Source organism: Crinia signifera, chromosome 2 (genome assembly GCF_055691185.1).
Source record: "Crinia signifera chromosome 2, ASM5569118v1, whole genome shotgun sequence".
In the NCBI taxonomy this organism is placed as follows: domain Eukaryota; kingdom Metazoa; phylum Chordata; class Amphibia; order Anura; family Myobatrachidae; genus Crinia; species Crinia signifera.
The window spans coordinates 257486047-257499505 of NC_139218.1; the positions used below are offsets into that span (position 1 = coordinate 257486047).

The 13459-nt window shown below is 43.0% G+C and overlaps 1 protein-coding gene across 13 annotated transcripts in view; it reads left to right on the forward strand.

Moving 5' to 3' along the window:
• The window catches only part of DMD (dystrophin), a 1973025-nt gene that overhangs the window by 1527105 nt on the left and 432461 nt on the right, over nucleotides 1–13459 (forward strand). The window lies entirely within an intron of this gene.

Consider the following 13459-nt stretch of genomic DNA (forward strand, 5'->3'; position numbering starts at 1 on the left):
TAGTCTTACATTTTGGAATAGGCTTGTCTTGTTCATTGCTGTTTTTTTGTTATGTATTCATGGCAATCTTGTTAGGGTAAAAACAATTAGCAGATTAACAACTTGGTCCTCAATCTGCAAAATCAAACATGTTAAAAATCCCTGACTCCTTGACTATTGGGTCAGAATCGATGAATCAAGGATTTCCAACATCTTGGAATTTGCAGATGACCTGACCTAGTCATCCGCAAAGCAGGGAACTGCGCCAATTTATTGTAGATGTATGGGCCCCATTAGTCATTGATTGTTCTCTAAATAGATACAGTAACAGCTCTTATAGAAAAATACAAGCAAAGAAATGCATAATACAGGTTGAGTATCCCTTATCCGAAATGCTCGGGGCCACGAGCATTCCGGATAAGGAATTTTTTCCGGATTTTGGAAAAAAAAAATTATACATACTAACCTGTCCACTGGTGGTGCCCCGATGGTCCCTCGGCATCCACTTTGTCCCCTGGCGTCCACGGCAGGCCTCCAGCACCGTCTCCGGCATCTCCAGCGGTCCCAGGAGTGCATTGCACAAGTTCCCAGGCGCGCCGGTGACGTCACCAGTGCGCGCACACACTTGCCCAATGCACTCCTGGGACCGCTGGAGACGATGGAGAGAATGCTAAAGGCCTGCCGTGGACGCCAGGGGACTTGGTAAGTATAAAAAAAGGATAAGGGGGTAAATATATATATATATATATATATATATATATATTTGAATTATTCCAAAAAAACACGGTTTTTGGAATAATTCGGATAAGGGATGCCCGGATATGGGATACTCAACCTGTATAATAATATATAATCACTTCTTTAAAGATAGACAGGATACAATCACTTCTTAAAAAAGACACAGGATGGTATGTATTTGAGCATCCTCAATTGAAATCCAGAAATTCTGTACATTAGCGTTTTTTTTTTTTTATATATATATATATATAGTTTTTTTATGTTTTCTCAGGTCATTGATTTGAACTAATTTAGATTTAAAATCAGTGAACAACCAGTAATCACTTTGGTATAATAATAACTATTATTGTTATTATTATTAACTGTTTCTTATATAGAGCACACATATTCCGCAGTACTGTACAGAGAATATTGGAATATTCACATAAGTCCCTGTCCCAGTGGAGCTTACAATCTATATCCAAAACCACATGTGCACATGCATTCTAGGGTTAATTTTGTTTGGAGCCAATTAACCGACCAGTATATTTTTGGATTAATAAAGCAAACCTATCTTTAAAATAGAGATCTTATGTACAGAGTGAATTCTCTTTTTTAAACTAATCTAAAAAAAAATCAGTGTCTACTATACATTTAATTATTTAGTACATTTTGCTAGTATGCCAATCATATATTAGTGTGTTGGCAAGTCACTAATTAATAACCTGGTAACACTGATGCACCCCCTATAAAGTTACCTCCTGCAGTCTAAAACCTGCTTTGTCGGAATTTTGCATATTGCAGCAAAGAGGATTTTTGCAGTGATTACACTTTATGGAGAGTTTGCTGATGTATGAAACTACACTACGCAGCTTGTTTTTCCTCAGCTCACTGGCTCAGAATTAGAATCAGCTAAAGAAATTGATTAAGTACATATGTCAGTTTGCACACTGGCTTGGGAGGATGTAACTCTGACACCAGTCACTGCATTTAATGAGAACAAACATGTCATGTGCGGACACTAATGCTTTAGAGCGAGCAGAGGGAAAGTTGCAGCTAGCTGCTGCAGGTCACCAGACAAATCAACAAAACCTGAATAAATCTGTACAGAAGCAAAACCCATTACATAGACATGCCGTTCTCCTTAAATTCCACACACAGTTCATCTCAATGCAATGACTTCAAACACAACTACATCAAGGACAGCACATCATATTTACACACACCTCTAAACTATACACACACTGGTACTGTATTGCACATGTTCTCAAAGTCGGTCCTCGGGACCCCACACAGCGCATGTTTTGCAGGTCTCCTCACAGAATCCCGTGAAATAATGAGCCCCTCTTGTGGACCTTTTAAAATGTGTCAGTCAGTAATGAGTGCACCTGTCAGGTGACCTGGAAAACTTCAACTGTGAGAGGTCCTGAGGACCGAGTTTGAGAACCCCTGCTTATTGTTTTCGGCGTAAGGGAGAGTAGAGTCAGGGAGTGGCAGCTAATCATTATTCCTGTAGCTAGCAAACATCCTCTCCAATGTAGTCACTAAACAATCACCAATTACCTATATACTCGAGTATAAGCCGACCCAAATATAAGCCGAGGCACCTAATGTTACCACACAAAACTGGGAAAACTTATTGACGAGTATAAGCCTAGAGTAGGAAATGCAGCAGCTACTGGTAAATTAAAAAAATAGCTAAAAAACAGACAAACCTTTGCCTGTAAGTGATAAAATATGTACTCTCTCTGCTGCTGTATGTTACTGTTAGCACCCTCTCTACACTGGTGCGCAGTGCACGTGTCTCACTCAACCCCCTCTTCCCCCTTGGCCCTGAGCCTGTGGCGTGCCCTCTCCTAGCTAACTTTGTCCCCCCCTCCACCCCTGGAGAGCTGGCTGGCTTACTGGATGTCACCCCACTTCCCCAGTGCTGTGCCTGCCCCCTCCTCTGGTAGGCTGGCTGTCAACCTCTGCCGGTGGGCAGGCTAGATGTTACTATCCCTGTTACCATCTTCTCCCCTGGCGCCAAGCCTCCCGCTGCACCTGCTGGGCCACTAGGCTGGCTGTTAACTTCTCCCCATCCCACGGCGCCGAGACTTAGGATGCCACTGCACAGCGCTATTTGTTAACAAATAAGATGTAGTGTTCTGTGGCTATGGGTCTTATTCTTGTTCACACACCCCCCTCCCCACAGTGCACATGGTTTTGTCAATTTGAGAAGGAATTTGCCTCTGAGAGTGAACCAGATGTTATGGGTGCATTTTAGGAAGTGTAGGCTATTCAGAGGTGAGTGTAGGCAGGCATGGCAGCTTTCATTCTGTTCTTCTGCATCAAGGAATGGCTTGCCAGTAGCGTCAGAGGAGCGGAGCAGGCTGGCCGCACCCTGGTGTTACCCTTGGGGATGGTTAACCCAAAGCCTCTTCTCAGGTGACAGGAGACAGGTGCTGCAGTGTGATTTTCTCCTGCAGCATTCAGCTCTCTTCACTGAGAAGGCACCAGGGTACTTGTTTAGTTTCAGGGCTGCAGTTATGTAGTTTACGTAGTGCTGTTTTGAGAATGCCAATACAGCACTATGCTGCCTACGTAAACTACGTAACTGCTTCTGGAGCCCTGAAACTACACAATGGTAAATATCCCCACTATCCACATCATACCCCCAGTCCACGTGGGCGTGGAGTTGATTTTATAAAGTGTGGCGGGCACTTTATAAAACAACTCCACGCCCACGTGGACACTGGGGGTATGACGTGAATAGTGGGGATATGATTGTGTTAGTGTGTGAAATGTGTGTTGATAGTGTGTGTGTGTACTGCAGTGCGTGATACTTACCTGCGTTACGCTGACATCACGGCTGCTCTCTCAGAGGGTCATAGGAAATAAATAAAATCCACCTGATACGCAGTGCCATGAGCCGAGGGAGAGTCCCTGGCAGACTCGAGACGCAAGCAGCTGCGCAGAGTGCGGAGTGTGGACCTAGATAAGCTGACAGCGGCGGGGAGAGCCGATCACACAGAGTCCCAGCACTGCGGGTGTCAGTGGGGAGCCGGAGCCTGGGGCGGCGGGGAGTGCCGATCACATGGAGTCCCAGCACAGCACGGCAGGCGTCAGCGGGAGCCTGGAGCCGCAGCCTAGCCTTGGCAGGTGACAACTCTCAGGGCTCCCCCGATGTCACTGCACATTGTTTACTTTCACGGCGCCGGCTTAGGCTACGTTGTCAGTGTAGCGTAGAGCTGCCGCCGTGAAACGAAACAAGTACCGGAACCAGAACTACAGGCAGCCCAGACTATAGGGGCAGACTGCACCCGGAATGATGCTTCAGGATTTCCCACTAGGCCACTCCGCTTTTATTAGACCACACCCCCTTTTGGACAGCCATGTAGGGATATACAAAAACAATTTAGTAGTGGTTGTGAATGCGCCAAACCTGACTGCCGCAACTAATACCCCCTTGGGATACCAGCCCCAAAAATCAACACAAGAAAGTACAAAACGGGAGTATACTGATGCGCTGTCAGGCAAATAGATAGGGTGGATTGGTCACTCCTTCTTCCCTGGTCCTGGATTCTGTCCAAGGATTTTTACAAGTTCATGGGTAGAAGAGGAAACAGATGCACATAGATAGTGAAACCAGAAACAATCCCAAATAGGAAAATCGCTGTAATTAGGTTCTAGGAAGAACACTGACCTGTCCAACAGGCCCTATGTGCCTGTAAAGGTATCTTTCAAACACCCACGTTTTTCCAAATTCCCATGCACTTAATGCTCACCTTCTGGCAATGCCCTATATGCACATAGGGGTATCTTTTCTGTTCCTTGGTTGTCCAGATCTCATGGAGAAGTTTGCAGCATCAGACTCATAGGCAGATGGCGGTATAACAAAATTTTATTTTCACAATCCGTGCAGTGATAAAAAAACAGGATACATTGGACAAACAGCAGAGAAGATAAAAAAATTCCAAGCAGAGCTTCACCTCCTATCCCTGCCAACTCTGCACTCACCCGGGTCTAGAGGAGAGTTGGTGCCTCACAAGATGACAAAAAAAGTGAAGAGGCCAGAGGGGATGGATCGGCAATGCTGGAAACGTCACTCCACAACACCGACGCGTTTCGGACCTGTAATGGTCCTTTTTCAAGGTGTGGAGTGTATGGGTAGGGCAAAGGTATTTATACCTGCCCAGCAAACAGCCTTATTTGGCAATAAAAAAACCTGTACCGGAGTACCAATTTTAAAAAAACCAATTCATAAAATATACACACAGTATAAAACAGAGAAACATCTCTATACATAATATATTACATCAGGAAAACATTCAAAGAGTAAAATGGAGCATTTGCATTATTATAAAGGCACATTAGTGTAGTTGAAAAGCGTCCAGTCCGGAGAGTCCTTATCTTATTTTGGTAGCCGATTACAGTGTTCCCGCTGTTTCTATCGGTGTGCTGTATGGAACGATCCCGCTGACCGGATATCCGGGTCTTCCTGTGCAAGCGATCGTGATGGCTACTTCCGGTTTGATACATGGAACACAAACACTCTTCATACGGAAGCGGCAGTGACGTCTACTTCCGAATTGAGGTGTGGAACGCAAATATCACTCCGTTTGGTACTTCCTGATATCTCTTCAGCGACGCTTGCGTATCATATATGTTAGCTTGAAACACAGGTCACCGGGATAATTATTGGCTTCCATATTGCATCAGGCACCATTATATGGATGATTCCATATGTAAGAAAAAAATGTGCAAAATTAGCATTAATCACATATTGCCGTACAGCCCATATATAATAATACTAAAAAGATACAAATATTAAAAGACCATTTCATTCCCATTGATAAAAGATAATAATAATAAAAAATTCATTGGTAATAAAAATTCATTGGTAATAAAAATTCATCATGGTAAGTAAATGTTTTTAAAAAAACACAGACATTGTATACTTCATTCTAAAAAGCATTTAAGCTCGAAGTCCATATTTAAACCTGATGGGAACAGAGTTTTTAATGTATATATGGTCTGCATTTCTGTACGTGCCAATCTCTGTTCGCAATCATTGACCCGCCAGTGTGGCTTTTTTTTCTTACATATGGAATCATCCATATAATGGTGCCTGATGCAATATGGAAGCCAATAATTATCCCGGTGACCTGCGTTTCAAGCTAACATATATGATACGCAAGCGTCGCTGAAGAGATATCAGGAAGTACCAAACGGAGTGATATTTGCGTTCCACACCTCAATTCGGAAGTAGACGTCATTGCCGCTTCCGTATGAAGAGTGTTTGCGTTCCATGTATCAAACCGGAAGTAGCCGTCACGATCGCTTGCACAGGAAGACCCGGATATCCGGTCAGCGGGATCGTTCCATACAGCACACCGATAGAAACAGCAGGAACGCTGTAATCGGCTACCAAAATAAGATAAGGACTCTCCGGACTGGACGCTTTTCAACTACACTAATGTGCCTTTATAATAATGCAAATGCTCCGTTTTACTCTTTGAATGTTTTCCTGATGTAATATATTATGTATAGAGATGTTTCTCTGTTTTATACTGTGTGTATATTTTATGAATTGGTTTTTTTAAAATTGGTACTCCGGTACAGGTTTTTTTATTGCCAAATAAGGCTGTTTGCTGGGCAGGTATAAATACCTTTGCCCTACCCATACACTCCACACCTTGAAAAAGGACCATTACAGGTCCGAAACGCGTCGGTGTTGTGGAGTGACGTTTCCAGCATTGCCGATCCATCCCCTCTGGCCTCTTCACTTTTTTTGTCATCTTGTGAGGCACCAACTCTCCTCTAGACCCGGGTGAGTGCTGAGTTGGCAGGGATAGGAGGTGAAGCTCTGCTTGGAATTTTTTTATCTTCTCTGCTGTTTGTCCAATGTATCCTGTTTTTTTATCACTGCACGGATTGTGAAAATAAAATGTTGTTATACCGCCATCTGCCTATGAGTCTGATGCTGCAAACTTCTCCATGAGATCTGGACAACCAAGGAACAGAAAAGATACCCCTATGTGCATATAGGGCATTGCCAGAATGTGAGCATTAAGTGCATGGGAATTGGGAAAAACGTTGGTGTTTGAAAGATACCTTTACGGGCACATAGGGCCTGTTGGACAGGTCAGTGTTCTTCCTAGAACCTAATTACAGCGATTTTCCTATTTGGGATTGTTTCTGGTTTCACTATCTATGTGCATCTGTTTCCTCTTCTACCCATGAACTTGTAAAAATCCTTGGACAGAATCCAGGACCAGGGAAGAAGGAGTGACCAATCCACCCTATCTATTTGCCTGACAGCGCATCAGTATACTCCCGTTTTGTACTAGCCATGTAGGGATGACTGTAGAGTGCACAGTGCATGTCACCCGGCCCGGTAACACCTCTGTGACTAGTACAAAACCATGCTAATTTCTCAATTGGATGGATGGCAATGGTAGCACTGTCGCAATAATGCAGCTGATTATGCTTAGAGACAGAAATCAGAATTTATCTCCAAAATGCATAAAGTTGCAACTGTGGATCAGGCCCCATGTGTTCTGATTAAAAAGATTATTTATTTCATGAAATATACAGAATTGTGCTAGTTGCTTTTTGCATGATTAGCAGAGAACAGACAACATTAAAAAAATTAGGTAGAAAACAAAAAGTACTTTTTCTATATTGAAAGTTTGAAACGGCTGTAAATCAAGTACAACAGAAATGGAAAAGGGTTGTCTCTTTGCACTTAGGAGAAAACACCTGCTACTATTAACAGAGGATTGTCTACTATCCATTCCCACAGTGAATCATAATCTAATTGTTCCAGACAACTACTTAGTATGCTTTGAAGTCTATATAAGAAGTTTTTTTTTTTAGTTTTATCTGAACTCTAGCTGTCTGCATCAAAGTCTACAATCAATATGAATTAAGCTGTCCCACTTCTATTTATAAGTCCTTTATTAAATTCTGTTGGTCTCTCATGATTCGTACAAGTTAAATTAGGTAGAATCTCAATTTCCTTTTACATCAAGGAAAAATCAGGCTAGAATATTAAATTTAAAACATAAGTTTTGACGCATAGAACTTTGATAAGCTGAGAGGAAAAATTGTGAGTTTCTTTGTAGCCACCCCTCATTTGAGGTATTAAGGTTTGTACAGACAGTGCAGATCCAGTGGCCTCCGATCTCAATTCGATATCAGTGTCCAGTGGGTTGACAACATCTGCGGGCATGGAGGGCGGGCCCGGGTGGGGGGCCATGAGCATTGAGCAGCATGGCCCTTGTTCTGAGATAGTGGAAATAAACTGTACTGCATAGTCTACTTCTAGGGAAACAAGGGGGATGTACACCCTGCGCTATCCTTCCAATCTGAAAAATATTACGTACACAGTGGTTTAGTGAAAATAAAAATGGATATTTATTATAGTCTGCAATTTGAACACTAATAATAATAAATGCAAATAGTATTTATAATAATACAGTTTGAGTATCCCGTATCCAAAATGCTCGGGACCAGGAGAATTTTGGATAACGGATTATTCCGTATTTCGGAATATTTTAATATTTCAATTATGTATTTTGAAGTATCTTGCATGTATGCTGTATAAACACATAAAATACACACAAATATATTTTATTACCACATAAAATACACACAAATATATTTTATTTGTTCAAAAAACAAGGTTTCAAAACATGAAACAAAATTTGTGTACTATCTGAGATATTGAATTTGAATGCCAAGCAATCATTTTCTTGCACATATATAGTGCCAGTTACATATCATGTCACCAGTAGTGCTGTTACAAATGTCCCCAGTGAGTTTTTAGCAAAAAAAAATATTTTTTTTTTCACTTTCTGGAATGTATGGTTTTCGGAATAATTCGGATAACGGATACTCGGATACGGGATACTCAACCTGTAAGATAAAAATTATTAAGATAAAAATTATTATATAGGACAGTATGCTAGTAGTATGCTACAGTATTACGCTATATAAATGTAACAGCTAATACCGGTATACATATACATAAGGACTGGGGGTCACAAGACAAACATAAAAGAGTCCAATGCAAACGGGGAAAAAAGGAATGAGAGATTTACATTGAATGAGAGATTTACATTGAATCATCATCACAATTTCTCAGCACTTTAGCAAGTACAGTATAGTATCTCTTACTAACTGCTTTGGGGCTCATCTACATTTGGATATAAGTCATTTAACAAGATTCCTCTCAGATGTAGCAGTACACACCCACGCTTCTAGGTGCCATGTTCCCAATCTCATTTCACAATATCTCCATATATGGAACTAGACACGCCCTTTGGGTGCAGCATGACACGCCCCCTCAATGGGACGCTGTGCAAAAATCTACTACCAACTATGATCTCCCTGAAACTTGTTTTCAAAAGTAGGCAAGTATGGGCAGATGTATTAAGCCTGTAACAGAGTAATGTGGGTTAGGTGAAATGAGGGAGATTGCTAGACTAATGAGGGAGAGAGGGAGATTACTGTTGTTTCAGGGAGTCTCCTGCAGAATGCAGGAGGGTAGGCAGCTATGCATCTGCCCCTTGGTGAGAAATCTCCAGTTTTTTTATAGCGGCAATCATTTACACTGAAAAAAACAGTTTGATTTTGCAGTGTAAATGATTGCCGCTTTAAAAAAACTGGAGATTTCTCACCAAATCTCTCACTTTCTGAATCTCTCATCCTATTAAATCTCACCCAAAATACACAATATAAATTGAAACATCCTCAATCATTACAATAAAGATTGCATTATCCAGGTGATACTGTACATGACATTGTAGAAGAGGTTTCACTATAAACCTTGACAATATAATCTCAGTAAAGATGATAATAGCAAAGATGTCAGTTTTTCATATTTTTCTAGAAAGAAAGAATATAATAAGTAAAATAACTCTACACACTAGCCATTTGGTAAGCAGGATATAATTAGAATAAAGTACACTGTCCATTAGTCCCTTTTTAAAAAAAATTTTTTAATAACTATGTTTCAAGAGGCAACGAAGTTGGAACACAGATCAGAAACATTCTTTATTTTTAATTTTTAACCTTTAACACAAACATAATTTTTTTATTGCCGATATAACAAATAATTATTGTGACCAATTCCTAAATATAGGTATAAAAGCCCTCAAAGCTCACTTCTAGATGTCTATTGTACAAGTCTGTGCTTACAGTATGGGTGGTATTGCCCTTTCCTTACACTGCCCTAAGGTATCAGATGCATGAATCTGTCTGCTTTCTATAATTTGTCAGATGTATGCTAGAGAATGTACCGATTGGAGTTTAAAACTCATTCCTACCAGTGAACATTGTTATTATTCCTCTGATGTGTCAGACCTCAATTACCTCTTAACAAAAGTGTATTTGCTTGCAATGGATAGGGAAATGTGTGAAGGGCTGAACATGTATTTTTCCCTACTTTAATATTTAAAGAATGTGTTTTTTTAAAGTAAAGTAAAAAGCCAAAAGTTCGGTGAGCACTCTGTTGATTTCAGAACACACTGAAACCTAATTTCAAAAGATAAAGTAGATAGCGAGAAGTACTTATGGGGATTCTCTATCTAGTCTGTGTAGGTGTGTAGCTTTTCAGTATCAATGGTTCCTGCTCTGGACTTTAGCTATTAAAAAAGTTTTGGTAAGAACTTACTGGCCCTGATTCTGGTTGACTCGATAAGCTGCGAGACCCAGAGGCCCTGCCCTGCCGCCCCCCGCAGCTGCCCTATCCCCTTGCAACTAAGTGAGGGGATGTGTCATGAAGAGGGTGTGGATCATTTGGTCTACAATAACTAGGTCGACAAGCATTGGGTCGACACCACTAGGACACCACAAGATCGACATGGGTCAAAGTCGACATGGAACTAAGTTGACATGGGTCTAGGTTGACATGTCATTAGGTGGACACAAGCATAAGGTCGACATGGGCTAGGTCGACAGTCAAAAGGTCGACATGGGGTTTTCGCTGTTTTTTACCCGAATGTCGACACAGTCGACATTAACACATTTTGAAGTGCACCGCATTCCCTTGCATCACTCGCTTTGCTCGCAATTTTCTTCTCCCACCATGCCCTAGTGGATGGTAGGGCATGAAATACCACCTGTTGGCACATGTCGGTTAAAAAAACAGTGAAAAACCCCATGTCGACCTTTTGACTTTAGACCTAGCCCATATCGACCTAGACCCATGTCGACCTAGATCCATGTAGACATTGACCCATGTCGACCTTAACCCATGTCATGTCGACCTAGATCCATGTCAAGCTTGACCCATGTCAACCTTAACCCATATCGACATTACTGCATGTCGACCTAGTGGTGTCGACCCAATGCTTGTCGACCTAGTAGGTGTAGAGCTAATGACCATATCCCCGTGAAGACACATCCCCTCGCATGTCCTATGGCTGAGTAATCATTCGATGGTTGCCAACCATCGAATGATTTCTCCAGGGCTCACAAATATGTCAGTGATTACTGACTTATATTTGCAGGCAGCCGGATGAGGACAGGGCGGGCGGATAACTTCATGTGATGTCAGCCACCTGCCCCCGGAATTCCCGTCCTGCCTGCAATCCCATGGAAACTCCCAGTGTTTTCATGTGGAAGCCCATGAAACACTGGGCGCTCCCATGGGTGCGACTTGGGCCCACCACCCCATGCTCCCCGCCTGCACTGCTCCATGCAAACGGGCCGGCTACTATGCAAATCGCTGAGTAAATTCACCAAGAGAGCCTGCACATGCGCATAAGTCATGCACAGGCATAAACTATTGGGTACTTGTGTAGTTTCACGGCGGCAGTTACAGAGTCAGCGTAGTGTCCCAGTCAAAATCAGCGTAGTGTTCCCACTGCCAGCGTAGTCAGCGTCCCTGCGACTATGTGTACGTTCGCGGCTAACCGGAGCTAACGCAGTTAGCGTAGTCAGTCAGAGTTATGCAGTTAGCGTACTCAGTCAGCGTAAAATCCATTTGACAGTTAACACGTGTCATCATTATTGTTTCAGATGGATGACATGACAGGTGTGAATGTGTTCCTGAAACACCCCCACTATCCACGACAGCCCGAAGTGTGGCGAGCGCAGCCAGCCCCGCGAGGGGACACGGTAGGCGTCCTCCCGACCTGTTCATACCCCCACTATCCACGTCGGCATTGAGTTGACTTAATAAAGTGTAGCGAGCGCAGTGAGCCACCGAGCCCGAAGCGTGGTGAGCGCAGCGTGTAAAACGAGCCTGAAGCGTGGCGAGCGGATGCGTATTACTTGACGTGAATTCCGCGTCTGCTCACCACGCTTCTGGCTCGGTGGCTCGCTGCGCTCGCCACACTTTATGAAGTCAACTTCATGCCGACGTGGATAGTTGGGGGTATGAACTGGTCGGGAGAACGTGTACTACGTGCACTCGCCATGCTTCAGGCTGACGTGGATAGTGGGGATTTGAAATGGAGGCATTTGTAAAGAATGTAACATAAAGCACTGGCAAATGCGTCCCTAATTGTGCATAAAATGCACTTGCGCACCGCACCCCCCCCCCCCCCCCCCCTTGTGTACAAGACACACGTGCTATCGAACCCCTAACCCTGTCTGTCTCCCTGAAGCGGACACAAGTGCGTCTCAGGGAATCTGGCGGTTACTGGCGCTGTGTGAGAGGCACTCACTAGGCTTGCCAGGGATGCCGGGGACAGAGTTGCAGCGTGTGAGGACAGTACGCTGACTACGCTGCCTCACGGGGACACTACGCTGACTATGCAGGGCTGCCGCAGGAACACTATGCTGGCTGTGCTAGGCTGTCATTGGGCTACGCTGACAGCATAACGTAAGGTTCCGCCGTGAAACTACACAGGTACCAAATATTGCTCGCTTGTGTGAAAGATTCACAGCGTACACTCAGCATGGGGTCATCTGTATAGACGTTTGTTATTCATTATTTAGTTTGCTTTAGTTGAAATTAACATTTTTAAATACAAGTTGAGTATCCCTTATTCAAATATCCATTATCTGAATTATTCTGAAAACAATACATTCCAGAAAGTGAAAAAAAAAATCTTGCTAAAAGCACTACTGGGACATCTGTAACTGGCACTACTGGGGACATCTGTAACAGCACAACTGAAGACATGATATGTAACTGGCACTACTGGGAACATCTGTAACAGCACTGCTGAGGACATGATATGTAACTGGCACTACTGGAGACATCTGTAACAGCACTACTGAGGACATGATATGTAACTGGCACTACTGAGGACATTTCTAACAGCACTGCTGAGGACATGATATGTAACTGGCACTACTGGGGACATCTATAACAGCACTGCTGAGGACATGATATGTAACTGGCACTACTGGGGACATTTGTAACAGCACTGCTGAGGACATGATATGTAACTGGCACTACTGGAGACATCTGTAACAGCACTACTGAGGACATGATATGTAACTGGCACTACTGAGGACATGATATGTAACTGGCACTACTGAGGACATTTGTAACAGCACTGCTGAGGACATGATATGTAACTGGCACTACTGGGGACATTTGTAACAGCACTGCTGAGGACATGATATGTAACTGGCACTACTGGGGACATCTGTAACAGCACTGCTGAGGACATGATATGTAACTGGCACTACTGGGGACATTTGTAACAGCACTGCTGAGGACATGATATGTAACTGGCACTACTGGAGACATCTGTAACAGCACTACTGAGGACATGATATGTAACTGGCACTACTGAGGACATCTGTAACAGCACTG